Source organism: Triturus cristatus, chromosome 3_1 (assembly GCF_964204655.1).
Source record: "Triturus cristatus chromosome 3_1, aTriCri1.1, whole genome shotgun sequence".
Classification (NCBI taxonomy): Eukaryota; Metazoa; Chordata; class Amphibia; order Caudata; family Salamandridae; genus Triturus; species Triturus cristatus.
The window spans coordinates 1,165,223,936-1,165,246,120 of NC_140583.1; the positions used below are offsets into that span (position 1 = coordinate 1,165,223,936).

The following is a 22,185-nucleotide window of genomic DNA, read 5'->3' on the forward strand; positions in this document are numbered from 1 at the left end:
CACCATTCACTATTCACCCAATGAGCAGGCTAACTCGTGATTCAAGATTTCAAGATTTTTATTTGATTTGATTTAGACCTCTACAGAGGTCAACAAATAGATAATATACTTTTAAAAAACAGTTAGATTTGAAACAGATTGTAACAGACATTCATTAGGAGGCGATTTAAAAAACATTATTAGACTTTGTGCTGTGAATATGTTATATCTAAGACAGATACATTTTAGATGACGATATCTGGCCTCTACTAGGGTCCAGTTTGGACATACAAACTATACAAACTATACATTTAATAAATCTTGCACTCCACCATTACACAAATCGCATAAACCTGTAGTATTGTCAAAGTTGTTCCAGTTCATCGTAAGAGCTTTTAACAGTAAAATCCCCAGCCACATTAAAATAATACAGCGACAGACCCTGTGAACTAATGTGAAATGTAAATTTCCTTGTATGGATTTATATTCTATAGTGTCTGCGTACTGTGCGTACTGCTTTAATTGAGAACAATGTTTGACATTAAGGTCATGGCTTATTCTTGGGGTTTGGGTTTTTAAAAAATAACCTCAGATGTACGGGGGTCCAAGACTTTAAAAGTGCTATCATGCATTGTGACATGTCTAATACTATGCTAAGATTCTTATTAAAGGAGTATTGTAGTGACTGATTTTTAAAGGTCTCCAGTTTTAGTATGCTCCTTAATGATCCTGGGTCAGTATGTAAGAGATTGTAAGCCCATCTTTTTATATTAACGATGGCCCAAGCATAAGAGCTGACTAAAGACAGCTCAAGACGTAATGCTTGGACTAGAACTCCTTGATAGACATTTATCAGTTTACACAGCAAGTTCCCTTCTCTTATATTTACTGCTGGCTAGTTATTGGTTGGAATATATTCTAGAGCATAGGATAAGGTCGAAGGTATTTTCATACAATAAACCTCTATTAAAGTGTGAAAATGTCTATGCCCAGACGAAGAATATACTCGCTTCAGCATACCAATATGGGCATGTGCTTTGAGGCCTATGTGCTGGAAATGGGAAGAGTTTTGTTAGGTTGTCCCCCGGTGTCCAGTTGAAATGAGATAATTGTTTTTTTTCTTCTAAAAGGTACTACTTTTGTTTCAATAATATTTTCCATTAAGAGGTTTTCTTCTGTGTAGGAAGATAACACGTTTAGATTTCGTTGTAGCCCAATTGGTGTTAGATCTAGTATAACAACGTCATCGGCATACATTAAAATGTGGATTTTGTTGGATGCTATTTTTGGAGGAAAGTTATTAATTTTTAACATACATTCCGGGAGATCGCTTATGTAGAGGGAAAATAGAAGAGGAGCCAGGGGAAAGCCCTGCTTTAATCCATTTAGTATAGGTATTGATCAGATAAATCCCTTCCACCCAACCACCATTTGTACTCTGCACCATGTTGCTGTATGTAGGGAGATAATTATTGTTTAAAGATTGTCAGGTATTCCTAGCTTCTCTATCTACCTCCAGAGGGTAGGTTTGTCTACTCTGTCAAAAGCAGTTGTAAAGTCTACAAATACACTGTAGACGACCTGCGATTTTAACGTTAAATATTTGTCTATGATCGTCTATAATGCCTCAATATTATCTGTTACAGAGTGCTTAAGGAGGAATACAGCTTGAGTCATTCGGATCACTCCTCTAGAAAAGGCCCAGTCTTTCAGTTGGTCCAAGACGCTGGCCGTGAAGATCTTCCCGGTGGCATCTAGCAGGGGGATTTGAAGGTATTTACTGGAAATTAAATGAGAGCCGTTTTTAAAAAGAGGAATCATAATACTCCCCCTGCCACGAGTATGGACATTTTACAGAATCGTAGCAATAAGAATATGGGGGGGCTAAAACGTTGCTCCACTCTTTTGGGTTGCTTTGAAGAACTTTGATCATGATTTTGTCAGGTCCCATTGCTGCGGAGGTTCTAGCAACCTTTAGATAGTGAGCAATTTGCCGTTCTGATGGTGCTCAAATATCGGGATTCTTATTTTATCTTCCTGTGACTCAATTTTTCAGAGCTCTTATTTACTTTGTAGAAAATGGCAAATAGATTTTTCCCAGTCATGCGATGACGCTGGAGAAGCTTGCAGGGGTTTCCTTGTTCCGGTAGCTTTACCAATTATTCTCGAGAATGACTTGCTGTTTTTGTGTTTAACTGATGTCTGAAGGTCAACCCAGTTTTTGTCTTTTAGGTCTTGGCTTTTTTTTCTTTTTTCAATTTACGGACTTTTCTAACTTACATTTTGTTTTCTGTCTGATCACCGAATAGTGCAGAAATTGCAATCTAATCAAATTTTTTTTTAAATAGTTGTCATATAATTTGGGCTCTTTCTTTTTAATTGCTTAGGGCCCTTTCTCTGGCCATTTGCTAGAGGGTAGTCACAATGGTGGTGACCGTGTTTTTGCTATCTTGTTATGGGATCAAATGGGTCTAGTTGCGAGGAGATTATTGCAGAGTTCCCGTTGGTAATAGTGTTGTAATTCCATATTATCCACCCTTTTTATTTTTCTATTTCAGCATTGCCATTCACCTTTGATAAGGCCCATGAGAAGGTAGACTGTAATTGGACTTTGATTTTCAAATACAGGATTGCATGATCGCTTTCTTGTGTAAATTTAGTATTTAGATATTGAACTTGTCTAAATAAGTCCTGACTACTAATTATGTAGTCTAAAATAAAGGTGCTGAGGGTACCTTTTCTTGTAAAAGCAGCGGGAACGTCTCCTACTACTCTCCCATTTAATATGATTCTATTTATTGAGTTCACAGATGTAAGAAGTATTTTTCTTCGTTTACCTGCTTTTATGGTCGTTGGAAATATGGGTGCTGGAATAGACCAAGTTTCCTCTTGTTCTTTGATCTCCCTTTTTTTCTGGGGTGCATTTGAGATTTTCACATTAAAATCTCCTGTTAGAATTACGAGAGGGTACCCTTTGGATTCTATTACTGATTCTATTTTCTCAAATGTTTTTATCATTAAAGTGTCAATGCAAGTCCTGGGGGAATGTAAAACATAAAAAAATTAGCAGATCTTGAGTGGCATCTACACTGTCTTTGCAAAGTTTTAACTTAATGCATTGAGCATTAGTTATAGCCATATTGATTACTTCCAGTTCACACTGTGTTTCTTCCCTTAATTGGATTGCAAGTCCGCCTTTTGAGTGACTCCTTATCACGGCCTCCGCCGTGAGATCATATACAAATTAATGTTTCTGGTCAAAGGTTTTTAAAGCCCATGTTTATTGGAGAGTTACTATTGTAGGAGTATTTTCCAGGATTAGTGCTAATTTTTGGATATCTTTGCTGGCGATGTTCCACAATCCAATTTTTATACTTCTGCTAAAAAGGGAGTTTATTTGCCTTTTCCTGCTTGTTACTATTTAGGTTGCCAGAAATCCAGGACTAAGTATTTTCCTTTCGTGGTATCTCTGCTTTTGTTGAATTGATGTTCCAAATTCACTTTTCTCAATCTATAAGAGAAATACTTACATTTCCTTTGGGGACACATGATGAGTCCTTAGTGCCAAACGTTATTTGATTATGATATTGGTTGTTGCTCTCTTTCCTCTCTATTGGCTTTATTTTCTGTAATGCATATTCTTTCTGTTTAACTCCTACTACATTGAATCTTATATGTAGAGAATCGCTCTCTTTTAGAATAATGGAGGGAATCACGGAGGACCGAAACTCAACTATTGCTACTATAGGTTGCGATTTATTCAGAAATGCCACTAACTTTATTTCTGATGTAGTTAGATAGTGGAGTGAATTGACCTTGTGGAGCAGATTTAGAATCTTTCCACAGTTCAATGGGCCATTTCCCAAAGGGAAAAAGTGTGTTATTTCCAGAGAACGATAGTGGTTCTGCGTTCCCTTCCCTCTAGGATATTCTGAGATTGATTGGATTTCACCTTCTAAATTGATTTTGAGCTGGTGATCCTTTAATGATTTTATGGTTTTAAAATTTGGTGCAGAGGGATTTTGTTGTTTCTGATCTTCTTTTCTGTCGGACAGTAGTTGTTAATCTTTATTTTGTATAGACTCTTCTCACACAGAGGTTTGTGTAGCTATTGTTTTTATGCTTGCCGAGACTTCTTGTACGGCAGAGAATGACTGCGGGAATTTTAAATTCCGTGCCTTTCATTTAGGGACTTTTCGTTTTACTTTTTTCTTGTTAGTTTTCCCCTTAATTCTTTAGTTTTTATTTTTATTTTCTCTTTAAAGTAGACCCTGATCTCTTTGTATCTGAGATTACCGGTGATGTCATCTCTTCTTTATTTATCGAATGGCTTGATGATTCTTGCACTCTTCTCTGATTGAAGATTGGAAAGAATGAGATGATGTCATGTGGGTTATTTTCGCTTACAGGGTCCATAAATAATTTCTGAAGGGAGTAGATTTTGTCTTCCTTTGTGTTCTTACTTTTCTCTTCTTTCAGGCTGTGTCTACCAGTTTGAGTTACCTTTTGTATCTTAGCTGTTACATGATCTTCCGATAGTAGTGCTTTAGTTCCTTGTTCCTTTTTTCCCTTAACTTTGTCTTTTTTAATATCGAAATTTGAGGATTTTGCTTACGTTTTCTTTTTTTTTTTCCTCGTCCACCAAAGATTGGAGTATTCCTATTTGTGTTTCCAGATCTGCTCACAATTTTCCATGTAATTTTCTCAGAGGTCCAGTGTTGACTCTAGAAACCTTTGTAATGTAAAGAGTGTACCAGATATGGAGTCTTGCCTTTTAGAGGATTGTGAAGTATCAAATGAGCAGGCAAACTTGTGATTGGAAGCTTATGGTGTACTAGCTGCTTAGCATAAATTAAAGAAAAGAATTGCCATGACTAGAGGATTAATGCAGATGTGTGCTTGCCATACCGTATTTGATATAGCTTGCATGCCATTAACTTTGTTGGACTCAACCATAAACTCTGCTGGGAGCAGACAGCACACATCTTCAATAGCTTCTATACAGATGATACATTGCTCCTAAACAACACAGGGCATTGAATATTTTCTCCACTGCCTGTTCTGACAATTACATTTCATGAAATCTAAGGTAATGGTCAGAGAAAGCATTATGCCATTGGTTTTTTAAAATTGTTTTTATTGTATTTTCCAAATAAATCAAAACATAAAACAAGGCATGAATACTCAAAACACATTGCATAGCATTCCACATGGGCCATGCAGGGTAGGCATATAACAGAGTGACTATTTCTGTCAAATCTACACATATGTGAGAATGGACCAGGCGCAAAGAAAAGTCAGAGGCAATAGTACAGTTTACATGGTTACACATAATTGGCACAAACAGTCCATCGGTCAAGGCTCAGCCCCGGGTCCTTCGGACGAGAGTCCCGCCCTCCTCTTCTCCCCCACCTCCAAACCATAATATTTAATCCATGGGGCCCACATTTTCAGGAACTTTTTAGGACAGCCTCAGGCTTTATATGTCACCCGTTCCGCAACCATGTACAAATCGAGGCTTGCCCGCCATTCATTGATAGTAGGTATTTGTGGCACCCCCCAGTATTTTTCTATATCCCGTTTGGCTACTACCAGCCCCAAGTTAGCTAAAACAAGTTTGCACCTCGGGATGTCTACCTCTGTTGGAATTCTCAAAAGGAGAAACCGTGGCTCCAATTCTATTTGGACTTCCAATATACGATTGAGCTCTCCCACAATCAATCTCCAATAGGCCTGTCTCTCATTGTACCCCCTTAGGGTATGTATAAATGTCCCAGGCTCAGTATGACATTGAAGACACTCCAGGCTCTCGGCTCTTCGTATTGCATGCAATTTGGCTCTGTCAAAATATGTGCGATGTTGTATTTTATATTGGATGAGACGTAACCTTAATTTAATTGCCACTTCCTGTGGATGCATGAGGGCGGCCTCCCAATCAATGTCCTCCAACTCACCAGTGACCCTTTCTCATTCTGCATGAAGCAGGCCCAGTCTTTCGGGCACGTTATTGAGCAATATTTTGTAGGTAAAGGAAATAGCTTTAGCTGGGATTTCCTCTTGGAGGAGACAACCTTCTAACGGGGCATTCTCCGGTAGCGTCATACCAGCCAACCCCTCCGCCCCCAGGCATGCTGCAAATGAAGATATGCATATGTCTGAGTGTTGTGTAGTTGGTATCTAGCTTGGAGTGTGGGGAAAGAGGCCAATACACCATGTTCAAGGACATCGCCAATTTTAGTGATCCCTATTAGGTCCCACTGCCTAAAGCCACTCAACTTTCCAATCTCTTTCAGCCTAGTCCCTTCCCACAGTGGGGTTTTCCTGGTGCATTTTCGATCCCACTTCATTTGTCGCTCTGCACTTTTCCTACCTCCACCGTTCTCTGGGCGCCTGGAGCAATCTACTACATCCCTTACCCCCATACAGATAGTGAAGATGGGAATCGTCTCTGAACTGCAGCCTTTCGAGCCTATATGTCGGATGCTCCCAGATGCATGGATCCATTCATTAATGGCAATAAGCCGCTCTATAGTAAGACCGAATGTCTGGCAGAGCCAAACCCACATTATAAGGATTCCGCTGCAGAGTTGAAAGTGCAATGTGTGGATGGGCCCCGTCCCAAAGGCGTAAGCGTAGCTCACTATCAATGCCCTTAAATATCAGATCTGGAATCTTAATGTAGGTATTTTGCAGTAGGTAAAGCAACTGCGGGAGTGTTACCATTTTAAACATAGCAGCCATGCCCATAATAGTTAAGGGAAGCTTCCGCCATCTCCTAACATCTTCCCGAAAGTTTAAAAAGACCGACCAAATATTGCGAACCAGACTGGTGTTCGAGTCCAAAGTAATGTAAAGTCCAAGATAAGTACATCCTTCTGTGGACCAATGGAAGCAGCTAGGGAAAGTCTGAGTTTCCACCATCCCCCCACTGGGAACAGGGTGGACTTGGACCAGTTAATCCTGTATCCCGCATGATATCCATAGGTTTCAACTATTCGCAGGATTTGAGGGAGCGTCTCCGTCAGATTCGTCACATACAGCAAAATATCATCTGCATATAACGATATGCGTTCCTCCGCTATCAGTCGGGAATCATCGACGACGCCACCCAGCCCTGAAGAGGCCCTAACTACACAGGCCAGGGGTTCCAAAATAAGTGCAAACAGTAGGGGGGAGAGTGGGCAACCCTGCCTAGTCCCCCGTCGAATCGGCCAGGTCTCAGAAAGAGCACCATTGACCCTAACCCTGGCCTTAGGCGCATTGTATAACAAAGCCACCCACTCCTGAAATCCCGGGCCAAAGCCAAACTTCTCCAAAGCTTGTCTCATGAAGGGCCAATGGATGGTGTCAAAAGCTTTTTCTGCGTCCAGGGAGAGCAGCAAATGAGCCTCCTCCCGGTCCCTGACCACATCCAACCAATTAGCTACCAGTCTTAGGTTGTAACGTGTGGCACGTTTCGGCATGAAGCCCTTCTGGTTTCCATGTATCAGGGAAGCAATAACAGAGTCAAGGCGCATCGCCAAGACAGGGGCCAGGATTTTGGTTTCAATTTTTAAAAGTGAAATGGATCGGTATGACCCACAATCACCTGGGGGCTTCCCCTCTTTAGGAATCACCACCACCGTCGCTAGCCAAAGATTTGCAGGGAGTATCCCTTCCTCCTAAGAGGCCTGAAACATCTTAAGTAGGTGCGGAGCCAGCAGGGAGATATATGCTTTAAAAAATTCCCCCGGAAGGCCATTAGGACCCAGGGTTTTTCCCTGGCTTTAGTCGACCAATGGCCTCCGTGACCTCTGCCAGAGTGATATCCTCATCAAGCTTGCCTCGCTCTTCGGGGGCCAAACAGTGGAGCTCAACCTTCTCAAGGTATTGTGCTATTTGTGTCACGAAGGCTTGCGTCTGGGCTGCAGATAGCTTTGAGTAGTATCGAGCAAATGCTTCCACAATGTCCTGATGTTCGGTATAAATACTGCCCTGTTCTTTGATAGACAAGACCCATCTCGACTCTTGCTCCTTCCTGCCCAACCACGCTAGTAATTTACCCGCTCGGTCTCCAGTCTCGTACTGTCTAAGTTGGACTGCGAGTTGATCCGCCTGAGTCTCTTTAGTAATGATCGCTTGATATTCCCGTTTAGTAATATCCAACTGACGGAGGGTATGCTCGCTCAGGGGCGGGCGCTCCCTTCAAGTTCCAGCAGCCTGCGTTCCAGCACCAGCATCTCCTGAAGTTGCCATCTTTTTTGTGGGCTATAATATTTTGGGCTCTAGCACATATCACAGTTTTAAATGCCTCCCAGAGAGTAATCGCCGATTGCACAGAGCCCTCATTTTCTTTAAAATAAAGGTCAGTGTCTACCCCAAGTTCTTCCGCAACCTGTTCATCCGTCAGTGTCCAAGCGTTTAGCCTCCATGTCGTGCCCTGACTCCTCCATCCTCCCCCCACCCACAGGAACAACGGTGAATGATCTGAGATTCCCCTGGCTAAGTACTCTGCTCCTCGACCTGGTCAATCTCACCAGCCGGGGCAAGAAGATAGTCCAAACTAGAAAACACCCTATGGGCCCCAGAAAAGTAAGAATATGCACGTGCGGATGGATCATGGCATCTCCAAAGGTCAGTGAGCCTGCGGGCCGCCTGGAACCTAGCCAATGCTGTGGTCTCCTGTTGCCTTGGTCACTTCAGTAAGCGATCCAGGGCAGGATCGCTCACGTCATTAAAGTCACCTCCTATCAAATGTGTTGCGGGGCAGTACTGCAACAGGAGTTCGGACAATTTATCCAGCTTATGCTGCTGGAGATGCGGGGGTGCATAAACACTGACTATTAACAAGCATTTGTGATTCCAAGTACCCTGAACTGCCACGTATGAGCCCTCTGTGTCTTGCCACCGTCGAGTAACCTGGAAGGGGGTGATCGTTTGATTAGAATCGCTACTCTCCTTGATCCTCTGGTGAAACCCGCATGTGCCAAGGTGGTATATTGTCCCCTACCCAGGAAAGCGCAGTGTGGCCCCATGAGGTGAGTTTTCTGTAATAGTTTATGCCTTTTAATATATTTTGAAACTAACCCCCTTTGGACTTTACTGTCCATTGATGTTTCACGTCAGCACTGAGTACCCATCGATAGCCATTGTGTAAGGTAAGTTAGAGCTTCCTGCACCCATCCAGGCCCCCCAACACCGCCCGCACAATGCCAGCTCGCTTCAATTCAATTCAATTCATGCAACTTTCCAAAACAGAAAAAAAAACACCCCTCTGAACACGTAGTCCAGAACAGTTAGCAGTGTCCATCATGCCCCCTCTCAACACTCTGCAGGCACCTCCACCACCCCCAAACCCGTCAACATGACAACACTGGGGCAGCTAAACCACCCAGAGGTCTGTAGCCCACTCCCCTCCCCCCCACACTCAACTATATAGCACTACAAAAAAGACAACCCGCTGTATACTTCCCTTCCTCGCAGCAAAGGTTCCGAAGGTCCTCTATGCCTCGAGAACAATACAGCATCTCTAGGAGGGTGTCCGGCCCCACTGCTTCATTTCTCCTCGCCATTGTTTGGATGCTGCAATGAGCAAGAATCCCCATCCAGGAGACCCGAGGCCTCCAACTGCTGAATATTCTCCAGAAGAGGGTGTGTATCGTCCAAAATCCGGGAATCGAGGTTCTCCAATTAATCAGAGTCTCCATGGCTGCTAGACCTCAAAGAAATTCTTGAAGCGCATTCCATGGCTGTGTCGTCGGCTGAGTCCGATATGGTGTCTTTTTGGTCCCTGGGCCTCAGGGATCTCCCCGGCGTATTCCTGACGGAAGTCTGGCACTTGAGCATTTGTCTCCGTCTCTTCGCTTGAGGCCTCTCCCAGCCAGGGCTTGGTTGCTTGGTGGCGGACTGGAGAGCAGGGGAAGGCGACCCACGTCATAGCCAAGGATGTTCCTCAATCCAGGACCACGCCTCCTCCTGTGTCTGGAAGAACTGCGTGGTACCCTGGAAGATAACTTTAGGTTTGGCCGAGAACAGCAACATATACTGGATCTCAAGGGCACAAAGTTTCACTTATATGACCATCACGCGAATAGTCAGGGAACACCATCACTCTCGTGTTCTCATATTTGCTCTCACCCTTCTTCCACAGCTCCCTGAGTATCAGATCTCTGTCCTGAAAATTCAAGAATCGAGCTAACATTGCCCGAGGGGGGGTCCCGGCTGTGGCCTAACCCAGGCATCCTATGCACCCTTTCTATGGCAAAGCAGGAGGAGAATTGCGCCTCAGGAAGGGCATCCTTAAGAAAAGTCAAGAGAAAATGCCCCGGGTCCGAATGCTCTGCGTTCTCCGGAAAGCCTGTAAATCGCAGGTTGTTTCTGCGGGCCCTGTTTTCGGCGTCATCGACGCTCCAGAGCACGTCCTTCACTGCCGCCTGAAGATCCTTTACATCTTTACGTGTGGTCTGCAAAGTGTCCTCGAGCTCTGAGACACGTTGTTCAACTTCGGTTACTCTTTCAGAAATCTTGCACAGGTCTTGTCACAGAAAGGAGACTTTCGTCTGCACCTCCGCCAACTTGCCTTCCAGGCTTTCCCGAGAAGTGCGGATCGCCTGCAGGAACTCCTCAGTGTCCGGACGGGGGGGGGGGGGGGGGCTGGGCTTCCCTCCGCCCCTGCGGGTGCAGGAAAAACTTTCATTAAGTGGTCCAGCTTACCCTGTTTGGCCGTCTTCGGTTCCTTATCTTTTGCCATCGTGGCTGAGCAGTATGCAGACCGACGCTGCTAGTTACCCTTAGATGAGACTCCCAGTGGGGGTTGAGGGGGGGATCCCAGCTCCGCAGCACACAGACATTGGGATCACAGTAGCGTAAGAAGCCCCAGCCAGGTCAATCTCACGCCCGGCACAGAAAGCGACCCAATATAGGGGGGGCAACAGCACCTCTCAAGTTGTAGACCCTCAGCAAAGTAAACCTCAGTCGTCCGTGCCTCCCCATCCCACACGGTATGTCCAGGAGATCAGGAGAGCAGGCTTTCCCCCACCTGGGACTCCCAACATTGAAAGGCGGCGCAGCTTTATCCCTCACAACATCTGCCCAAAGATCCACCGGGCCAACAGACAAGTATGCCAGATAGTGGTGCCTCGGATGTGGTTCTAGTGGGCCATGGGGATGCTCAAGCCCCTATTATGCAGCAGAACCAGAACCAGAGGCAGAGGACACAGGGGGCTGTATGCCCATCAACAGGGGCTCCCCTCCGCCGACACCCGCAGACTCCAAGGACAGCTGCAGAAGGCACAAGGCTCCTCCATGCACCGATGCAGATCATCCTCTGCTTCAGGCCCCCACCACTCCACAAGCCCCAGAGGAGTCCAAAAGGCAGCCACCCGCACCTGGGTGCATCGCTGTTCAAAAGGAGCAGGGCGACACACAATGCCACTGTCCCTTGTCACACCCAAGCTGCGTGCACTCAATCGAAATGCGCCACTCACCGCCACCTCACGTGGCGTCTTATTCAGAGACTGCGGGGCTGGGGCACCTCCCCGCACGGACTCCATGCATCACCCTCCGAAGCGTCCCTCACAGCTGAATCTCAATTTCGGCGAAGGGCACACTTCCCTCTTCGGGCCCCCGCCTCTGCAATCTCAGCAGAGCCTCTGCAGCGGCAGCGGGAGTCCTCATGGCGCGAGCAGAAGCCGCCAGTCGCATCGCCACTGCAGGGGGGCAGAGCGGGTCTCAGCATCCGCCCCTCAGGCCGCAATCCTCGGTCGCCCAGTACCACCACAGGCACGCCAGGTGAGGGTTCCACAGCATCGGCTCACAACCACCTTCGATCTGCCCCGACCGCCATCTTAGGAGCCGCGCGACAACAGTAGCGCCAAAAAGGCTCCAATTCCAGCTGTTAAGGAACCACGAAACTCCCAATCGGGCACACCACCGCTTGCTCGGTCTCACCAGCCACAGGTATGATTGATTAAAGGCGAGGAGGAACAGGATTTTCACAGGATTTGGATCGGGCCAGCGGAGCTCGCAGAAAGCGCAGCTACCCGGCCATGCTGTTGGCCACGCCCCTCCGCATTATGCCATTGTTGATAGATTAGGATAATGTAAAATTGATAGATATGCATATATTGGAGTCATATTAGATGACAAAATACAGTAGACCTGCCAACTGCTATAAAGAAGAGAACAGGGAACGTCATTAATACTGAATTGAACATGGAGAATGGTGGTTAATGCTAAAGCACTTCTAACTATAGTGGATGCACAGGCTGGTTGGTCCCAACACACAGATCTGAAATAAGACTCATTAGAAACACAAATTCTATGATCGACCCCAGGACCAAAGACTATACTACTTCTGAGGTAATCTAGTTGGAGATGGGCTTCGGTTGAATATTTTCTAGGTGTGGCAGGAGCTATTCACATGTATTAAACTCTCTTTTGTTTAATATATTGTGTCTTTGTTTCACTTAAGTAATGAGGACAAGATACCCTCAAAAATAATTTGCTGATAAATTATAATAAACTGAGTGTGAAGTGGCTGAATGAAGCAGGTTTTAAATATGTGTAAAGTAAAGAGGCTACATCTGGATGCCTCAAGGAAGCTATTAAAAATGTAACTGATGGCTGGCCTACTACGAAATTCCCAAAAGATTAGACTGCTTATTTTGGCCTCTCCCCAGTTTAACCAAAGTTAGCAACACTTTCAGAGAGAGTACATTTTTTCACTTAAAAATATGGGAAATGCATGAGCATTGGCATTAATAGAAATATCTTGTAGAAAACAATGCGTGTGTTTCAGAAGTAGTGAGAATTAAGCATTTGCTCTTGTGATATTGATCGATGATGCATTGCCAACTTGAGGTATTTTTCCACATCTGTAAAATTAATAATATCCCTTTTCAAAGATGGTGGGGGGATGTTCTTTAAGTCCTCAAGTTACAAAGTTGTTTGTATCAAAGTAATTGCACTTTTATTAAGGTTTGACAAACCGCAGCCTTTCTAGGAATTCTAGGATATGATTGCAGAAGATTAATTTTGTATTTTCATTTTAATGTTATTTTTTTAATGCAATAGATTGTATATTTATATTTTCTCAAGATTTGTACGTGGTTTATTGAAACCATAAACTACAATTTAAACTTGACTTTGGTGCAAGCCTCCTTCCTATTGACTTTCACTGATATGGGGAAGAGGTGTGGATGAATTGATTCATTAGAAAATATTTTTTAGCCCACTGATTATCTTTCATTTTCCATCATTCAGAACAATATAAAATCAAAGCAGCAATACTTTTTTCATAGACTTTCTCGTGTAACTCCCAAATTCTGACAGAATGTTAGAAGGACCACTGATTTTGCATTAATTCTGCAAAATAACTTTTACAGGTGTGATTTTTATTTATTTTAAGACTAAGCTAGAGGTATGCTCTGTTGTAGAACTTGTCCAGCAAATATTGCAAAATAAGCAGGTCAAGTGCCAACAATATCTAGAACGTGTACATTTTGATGCGTAGCCCAGCATAAACATTGTTTCTGTTGGTCAGGACTGCAATTCTTCCCTGACTGCAGTAGACATTTCTGAAGCTTTTCTGGTGTATTCCCTTAACACCGGGAGGCCTTCCAGCATTACCTCCTGTAGCTCCAGGTTATTACTGGAAATATTTGCACTAGAGCTTTGGGAGACCCTGAGGGACATGACGGTTATAGACAGATTGGAGAGTGACCACAATCCTCTCTCCCTGTCTATCTCGTATTGGGTGACCCCCACCGCCCATAGTGGTTTTCCTCCACAGTATCAACAAGATGTAGTTATCACTAACGATTTGCGCCATGTTAAGTGGACTAAGATTGTCCAAAGTCAAGAATGCTTAACACGTATTTTAAATAGTTTAGAGCTTGCTACCCAAGATTTAGGTGTTGTATATAACCAGTGTCTCTTGGATTCACATTGCACACCCGAAATGTCGATCCACGATTCTTTCTTCCTTGAACTTAAAAATATTTTTGTAAGGCCCTGCAAATTACCTAAGCCCAAACAAGATCTTTCAACACGATGGTATTCTACTGAATGCAGAGATGCCCGTGTGAATCTGGGAATTGCATTGAAATCTGGCGACAGTCTGAAAGTTCGTATCGCCAGATATGACTACAAGCAAGCTATCTTTAATCAAAGAGAGCGTGGGACTTCCAAAGATGGCAGGAACTTAGGGAAGCTGGTGCCCAAAAGGATATGAGACGTTTCTGGTCTGTTTTTAAATGGGGTACTGGGGGTAATCCTGATAAACCACAAAATTGGGTCTCGCAAGATGCTTGGGTCAAGCATTTTGAGGCTTTGTATGCTGCTGAAGAAGATACGTGCCCCTTTTCTAACTATCAAACTATCTTTTATAAGGAAGATGCATTTTCCATAGGTGATGTTGCTGTTGCCCTTAAGACACTGGTTCCTGGAAAAGCCCTTGGGATGGATGGAGTACCTGCTGATATTTTTTTGAATAATTGCAAATCTTGGGGAAATTATATCTTAATTTTAGCCAACTTGATTGCCAGAGGTGCCCCGATTCCCACTTCTTGGAAAGGTGCTGAAATTATCCCGGTGTTCAAGAAAGGAGATAAGTCCCTCCCTGCCAACTATCGTCCAATCAGCTTGATTGATACTACACAAAAGATCTTAGGCAGGTTGATCCTGAATAAAGTGCTGGACTGGGCTTTAGAGAATACAATCCTTTCCCATTTACAGGCTGGTTTTAGAGCTAGAATAAGCACCATTGACCAGGTGCTGCATTTTGCTATGCTCTATTGGAAAGTAGTCTACTTAGGGGGGGGCAGCTTATATGCTGCCTTTATAGATCTTAGGGCAGCCTTTGATCTTGTCCCCCGGGCATCCCTATGGACTACTCTAGATAAGATGGGGATGCCTGCAGTCTTAATCTCCCTAATTACCAGACTTCATGTAGATAATTTTGCACAGATCCGATGGGGGGGTGTCGGCCAAGTGACTAAACAGTTTCCTATCCAGAAGGGGGTCAAACAGGGATGCGTACTTGCACCAACTTTATTCTCCCTGTATATTAACGATGTGGCTGCATTATTGATAGATGCAAACGTAGATGCCCCCTCTTTGGCAGGTAGAAAAATTCCTATTTTAATGTTCGCTGACGATTGTCTTATAATTTCTAAAACGCCGAGTGGCCTGCAGAAGTCTCTAGGTATTTTTGAGGACTTTTGTTTAGCCCGCGGCCTCGAAATTAATGTTTTAAAATCTAAATTTATGTCTTTTAACCAGTCGAAATCTTTTAAAAGTAAAATATATATGAATAACATGCCATTGGACCAGGTCCAAGATTTTACTTATTTAGGTATTTGCATTCAACATGATTTGGGATGGAAAAAACAAGTAGATTTGGCATCCCTTAAACATTCCCAGCTCTCTGGCGCGTTAAGTAAAGAACACGCCAAATCCCTGACTAAACCCATTAACCCTGCTCTTCGGGTGTATGATGGCAAAGTGGTTGGTGCTGCGCTCTACGGGGTAGAGTTGTGGGGAATTGATAATGTATATAAACTATCTATCTCTGAAAATAGATTCTTAAGGAATCTCATTAAACTACCTCAGAGTACTCCCCTTTGTCCCTTGTCCTATGATCTAGGTATAAGGCCAATAGCACTAATTGCCCTGTTTCGCCCAGTTTTATATTGGAGACGCCTATGGGTGACTCCTGAACTTAGGCTCTTTGCTCTTGGCCTGATGGATATTATTAAATTGGATACTTTTCACAAGGTCAAGTGGCTCCGTAGAATGCGTGATTCGTTCCAAGACCTGGGCTTAAAAATCTTGTGGGAGGATCCACTAAATGCTAGCTTCCCGTCTAAACAAGTATTGAAGGCTTTATATTGGGAAAAGGTAGCAACTCGAGTTTTTAGTTCCACAGCCCCGCTTTCATTGTCTGGTATCTTTCTTGATTTTAAGGATACTATTTCTCTGGCACCTTTTTGGGATGACATTACAAATCCTTTGGACAGGAAGCTATATTTTCAATTCAGGGTTGGCAGTCTCCCAGTAAGAGAGTTTACTTCTAGATGGGCCGTGTCCAACGCGCTTAACTGTCCTGGCTGTACTGCACCTATTGAATCGGTTAATCATTTTCTGTTCCAATGTCCATCCTATGTAATTCCCCGCAAGTTTTGGTTAAAATCAATGTGCCGACAGCTGGGTACCAGAAATGCTAAGGTGGCAGTGCGTATTATGCGTTCTGCTGAAATCCCATTTGTCTACATATCTGTTGCCAAGTTTCTAGGTAGGGCATGGGTGATCAGGAATAAAATGTTGGCGGGATAACCATCCCGATATTCTGTAATGTTAATCTTTCTGCAAATGCCTTTATTTATTGTCTTAAACTATTTTTTAATATGTTATTTGTAACTGTGTATATATATATAAATTTTGTATGCTTTTATGACAATCGTCGAATAAAGCTTTCTTGACTTGACTTGGAAATATTTGCAATGTTCAGGAGCAGAAAAATTGTCTTGTAGCCCAATTAGTGAACTTTTTTCCTTTTATCTTGAAGTCGGTTTGCTATCAACTTCTTGTGGGCGTTCTTAAAGCTTCTCTCGCAATGCATTCCTCCCATTGCTTACCATTGACTTTGTGGTTTGTAACTCACAGTTGATTGCTTTCTATTAGCTAGCTTTATTTTCCAGCTTTTGTTCGACCCTTCTGTGGAGCAAAACCGGTTTACTGTATCCTTCCGAGCAATCTCTTTCTGCAAACAGGCCATTAAATCTTGTTGTTTTCTTGTCACATTTGCTGTGCATTCAAAGACAGAGGTAAAATGTCAGGCGTTGTCTTCTGAGTGAACTTGGCGTTTGCTCCTCTTTCTCTGACTTCAGAGTGAGAGAATTTATGTGACAATCTTGCAGTAAAACGAAAAGCTTTTTTCTAGCATACAGCAAAAATGAACTGTGCTATTTCAGAATATACCAGAACTAGGAAATTACACATTAAGAATTGTTTTTGTAATGTGTGAAGTGCCTCTCCACTCCACACCATTTACCACACTCCACTCTACCCCAATCTAGACCACTCCATTCCACCCCAATCTACCCCACTCCACTCCACCCCAATCTATCCCACTCCACTCCAATTTACCCTACTCCACTACACTTCACTACAGTCTACCCCCCTCCAATCTACTCCACTCCACACTGCCCCAATCCACCCCTATTTACTGTCAATTTACCTCAATCAACCCCACTTCAATCTACCCCATCTACTCCAAACTACCCCACTCCACTCCAATCTACCCAAATCAGCTCCACTCCAACCTACACAAATCAGCTCCACTCCAACCTACCACAATTCATCCCATTCCACCCCAATCCAATCCAACCCACTCCTCTCTGATCTATCCCACTCTAATCTACAACAGTCTACCCAAATCCATGTCAGTGTACCCCAATCTACCTGATCCCATTCATGCCTAATCCACTCCATTCCAATCTACTCGACTACACTCCAATCTATCCACTCTATTCCAATCTAGCCTAATCTATACCACTCCAATCTACCTCACTCTAATATACCACAAATGTTTCCACTCAATTGAAATCTACCTCACTCCACTCCACCCCAGTGCTGTCCACCCAATCTACTCCATTCCACCCCTCTCTACTCCACTCTACCTTAATCTACCCACTCCCCACTCCAATCTAACCCACTCCACCCCACTCCAATCTACCTCACCTAATCTACCCCATACTACTCTATCCCACCCCACTCTATCCCACCGCACTCTAACCCACCACACTCTAGTCGTTCCGATCTTCCCCACTCCAATCTACCCTACTTCACTGCAGTTTACCCCACCCTGCTCTACTCCACTCTAATCTACCCCACTCCATTCCAATCTACCCCAGTCTACCCCATTCCACTCTACCACATTCTACTGCAATCTAACACACTCCACCACAATCCATCCCAACCTACACTACCCCACTTCAGTCTTCCCAACTGCAGCCTACCCCACCCCAATCTACACCACTCTAATTTACCCCACTCCAATCTACTGCAATTACCCTACTCCACTCCAATCTACCACACTACACTCAAACCCAATCTACCCCAGTCCACCCCACTCCAATATACTCCACCCCACACTACCCCACCACAATGTACCCCACCACACTCGAGTCATTCCAGTCTTCCCCACTACAATTGACCTCACTACAATCTACTCCAATCTACCCTACTCCACTAAAATTTACTCTGCCCTGCTCCACCCTCCCCTAATCTACACCACTCCATTCCAATCTACCCCAGTCTACCCCACTCCTCTCTACCACAATCCACTCTACCACAATCCACTTCTGTCCAACACATTCTACCACAATCCATCCCACCCTACACTACCCCACTCCAATCTACCCAACTCCAACCTACCCAACTCCAATCTATCCCACTCCAATTTACCCTACTCCAAACTACCCCAATTTAACCTACTCCACTCCAATCTACCACACTACACTCCAATCTAACCCACTCCATTCCAATCTACCCCACTCCAATCTACCATACCACTCTAGTCTACCCCAATCCACCACACTCCAATATACCCCACACAATCTATCCCATACCACATTACCCCACCCCACTCTACTCCACCACACTCTAGTCATTCCAATCTACCTCACTCCAATCTTCTCCAATCTACCCTACTCCAGTACAATTTACCCCACCCTGCTCCACTCCACCCTTATCTACCCCACTCCATTCCTATCTACCCCAGTCTAACCCACTCCACTCTATCACAATACACTGCAATCTAACCCACTCCACCACAATACATCCCACCCTACACTACCCCACTCTAATCTACCCAACTCCAGCCTACCCAACTTCAATCTAGCCTACTCCAAATTATCCCACTCCAGTCTACACCAATTTACCCTAATCCACTCCAATCTACCACACTACACTCCAATCTACCCATTCCATTCCAATCTACCCCACTCCAATCTACCACACTCCTATCCAGTCTACCTCAATCTGCCCCACTCCACTCTACTCCACTCCAGTTCACACTAACCTATCCCACTCCACTACAGTCTACCCCACTCAAACTCCACTCTAATGTACCACGCTCCATCCCAATCCACCCCACTCCAATCTTGGCTGATCTACCCCATTCCACCCTACTTCAATTTACCCCCTTCCAATTTATCCCACTCCACTCCAATCTAACCCTGTTGCAAGGATTCTGCACATATACAGAACTATGAGCAGGAAACCAGGACCTCGGTAGATAGATTGGTACACCACTATCACGTCAGTACCCAAAATTCCCAAAATTGACTAGCAACAGTGTCTCATTTGTTCTCCGACTAACAGCGAAGGTACCAGTGATTAGACAGCCCTGAACACAACACTCCCGACTCTCTCAGGAATCGCGGGAGCAAGACAACTCTTTCGCTCACTCACTCATACTTGTCCACAATAAGAGTAATCAGAGTCATGTTATAGTTTAAAATGTTTATTTTTATTAACGCGCTCTATGGTACAGTACACGTGCCATTACTAGCAGCAAAATGCATAAACACAATATAGTTAGCATTTTCACAATTCCATAGAATACAAACGGGGATATCATTTTATAAAGACAGTGGAAAGGGCTACCGTGCCTAACCACTCTCCCCTTTATAAGAAGTAGTTTATTATAAAAATGAACAACATGCTTCACTTGCAGTATTAAAGCATACGATTTTCAGTAGTGCAGCTGTGTGTCATGTTATGTCTAGGTGTGAGGAACTGACCAGAACAGAATAACAAAGGGCATTGTTTATCAACCATTATACATAGTGTGCAGACTAAACCTCAGAGCTCAGCAGAGAACACGAAAAGCAGACAGTTCTCATGTGAATACGGAACAAATAAAGTCTTGAAAAAAACCGGATCCAGTGTTGTGCGCAAAAGCAGCCTAATGGCAGCGAAGCTCATGCTAACTTAGCACTGTCGACAATGAGCCCACCATCCATACTACAACCCACTTTATTCCAATCAACCCATTTCTACACCGCTCTCTCCCTATCTTTCCACACTCCCCTCTAGTCTACTCCAGGCCCATCCAATCTACCCCACTCCACCCCAATCTACCCAGTTTAATGTACCCCACTACCATCTGCCCCACTCCCCTACTGCACTCTAGCCCACTACAGTCTACTCATCTCTACCCACACCACTCCACACCGATTTACCCCATACAACTTCGATCTACCCCACTGTACTCCACTCCAATCTACCCCAAACTACCCCACTTCAATGTACCCCACTCTACTCCACCATAGTCTACCCCAATCCACACTACTCCACTCTACCCCAATCTACACCACTCCAATCTACCCTACTGCACCCCACCCCACTCCATGCCGCTAACTTTTAGCTATGCTGAACAGCAGCCACACCGGTGTATAGCATGGCTAAATCCCATTGCCAAAGACAATAACTCTTGCATAGGCGCAATTTATTGGCTTTGCCAATGCTTGTTTCCCTTTCTCCCGATGAACAACTTGTGAACTTAATATAGATGATATTTTACTGAATTGTACTTAAATTATTTAGCAGTTTGGCCAAAGAATGTCGAATATGAATTGTAGTTAAATTGTTGAAAGTTTCGGGGTGATCGGTCAATTGGAGGCTGAGGAAAAAAGGGGGTACCGAAATGGGTTTTCCCCATGTTATGTCTATGTGGATTTTTCATTTTTGTAACACAACTACAGCCCAAACTGCTGAATGGAATTACACCAAATTTGGCAGAAAGCTAGATGTTGGTCCAGAAAGTGTGCTTTTTGTGATTTAGTGTAAATCCTTTCAGTAGTTTGTGAGATATGTAACTTTAAGTGGACTCATGGATCCTACTAAAATTTGATTGGCTGCCAACACTTCAACCAGGAAGTGTTGGAAGCCATCTTGGTACTCGGCTTGAAGCTGAGTCCCACACACTGTGTAAAAAATAAAGGAAAGGGGGCATGGCATGAATATCCTGACCCCCGATATGGTGGGGGGGGGGGGGGGTCCCTCAGAGACCACGCAGAGGTTAAAAATAATTGTTAATTTTTTTATTTTGTCTCGCGGTTGAATCTGCAACAAAATAAAAATAGAAAAAGATGCGCCGACTCCCACGCGTCTTTTTTTGAAGCCCTCGGGTGAGTCACATCACAGGGGCATGAAAGACGAGGCTCATTGTGTCCCCCTCTCAGGCTTATGCAAAGCCCTAGGGACCACCACCTCTGTGGGGCAATGAGCACTCTAAAAGTTGGCTCCCACTGCCCCAGGGACTGCCACCTCCCGGGGCACACAGTTTGTGTAACAAAATGCGCCCTCCCCTGCTGCCCGGGGGACCACCACCTCCCCAGGGCACTAAATAGGAATGCAGGGGGGGGGGGCTTAAAACAGAGCATGTCTGGGATATTTTTCAATTAATTTATTGGTTGGATCATATTATTTGGCATAACGCTTTTGGCAGTAACAACTGCCTTGCTCACAAGTTTAGGACGCCAATCTTTCATCATTAAATACACGTCATCACTCTGCCACTGCAGCAGGCATAGACATAGTATACAGACTATTGCACTCTTTGTTTCACATAGCTATGTTATTTGTTTGACTTATTAACAAACCCACAATTTCATTTCTGCAATTTTTTCTCTATAAACTACAAGTGCCGTAAACATTTTTAAAACGAGTGCAAAACATATAAATCTTTTAAAGTGCAAGGGCTGTGGTCGATCACCATTTACTCCTTATCTCACAAGTGCAAAATGTTGCATACTGCAGACAAATTACATTAACAAATCCATTGAATCCAGATTTCCAGAGGTACGCGACAGGGGTGTCCCTGTTCTTCACTCCTGTTTGCGCTCTATATTAACCCTTTTATAATTATGATAGAGCGAAGTGACCAGATTGCACCTTTTATTGTGCGGCAGGATTGTTTCCGTGTCTTGGCTTACGCCGATGACATTGCGATTGTTACAGCTAATCCTGTCGTAGCTCTACCTGAAATCAAATATCTGGCACAGGAGTTTGGCTTTGTCTCAGGCTATATGATTAATACATCCAAAACTCAAATTCTGTGTATGAATCAAAAAATTTGGGTTAACGATCCCAGAGAAGTTAAGGAAGTTACATACTTGGGCATTAAGATCCGACCCTGTTTAAAACAGTTAGTTGAGG

The 22,185-nt window shown here is 44.0% G+C and overlaps 1 protein-coding gene across 13 annotated transcripts in view; it reads left to right on the plus strand.

Moving 5' to 3' along the window:
- The window catches only part of PKNOX2 (PBX/knotted 1 homeobox 2), a 3,737,380-nt gene that overhangs the window by 531,761 nt on the left and 3,183,434 nt on the right, over positions 1 to 22,185 (plus strand). For 5 of the 13 annotated variants that reach the window (XM_085646078.1, XM_085646083.1, XM_085646080.1 and 2 more), the window contains exon 4: positions 1,626 to 1,752. The exons of the other annotated variants lie outside the window; for them this stretch is intronic. The gene's annotated coding sequence lies outside the window, so the exon portion shown is untranslated. The remainder of the gene's footprint in view (positions 1 to 1,625; positions 1,753 to 22,185) is intronic. 13 annotated transcript variants of the gene reach the window in all.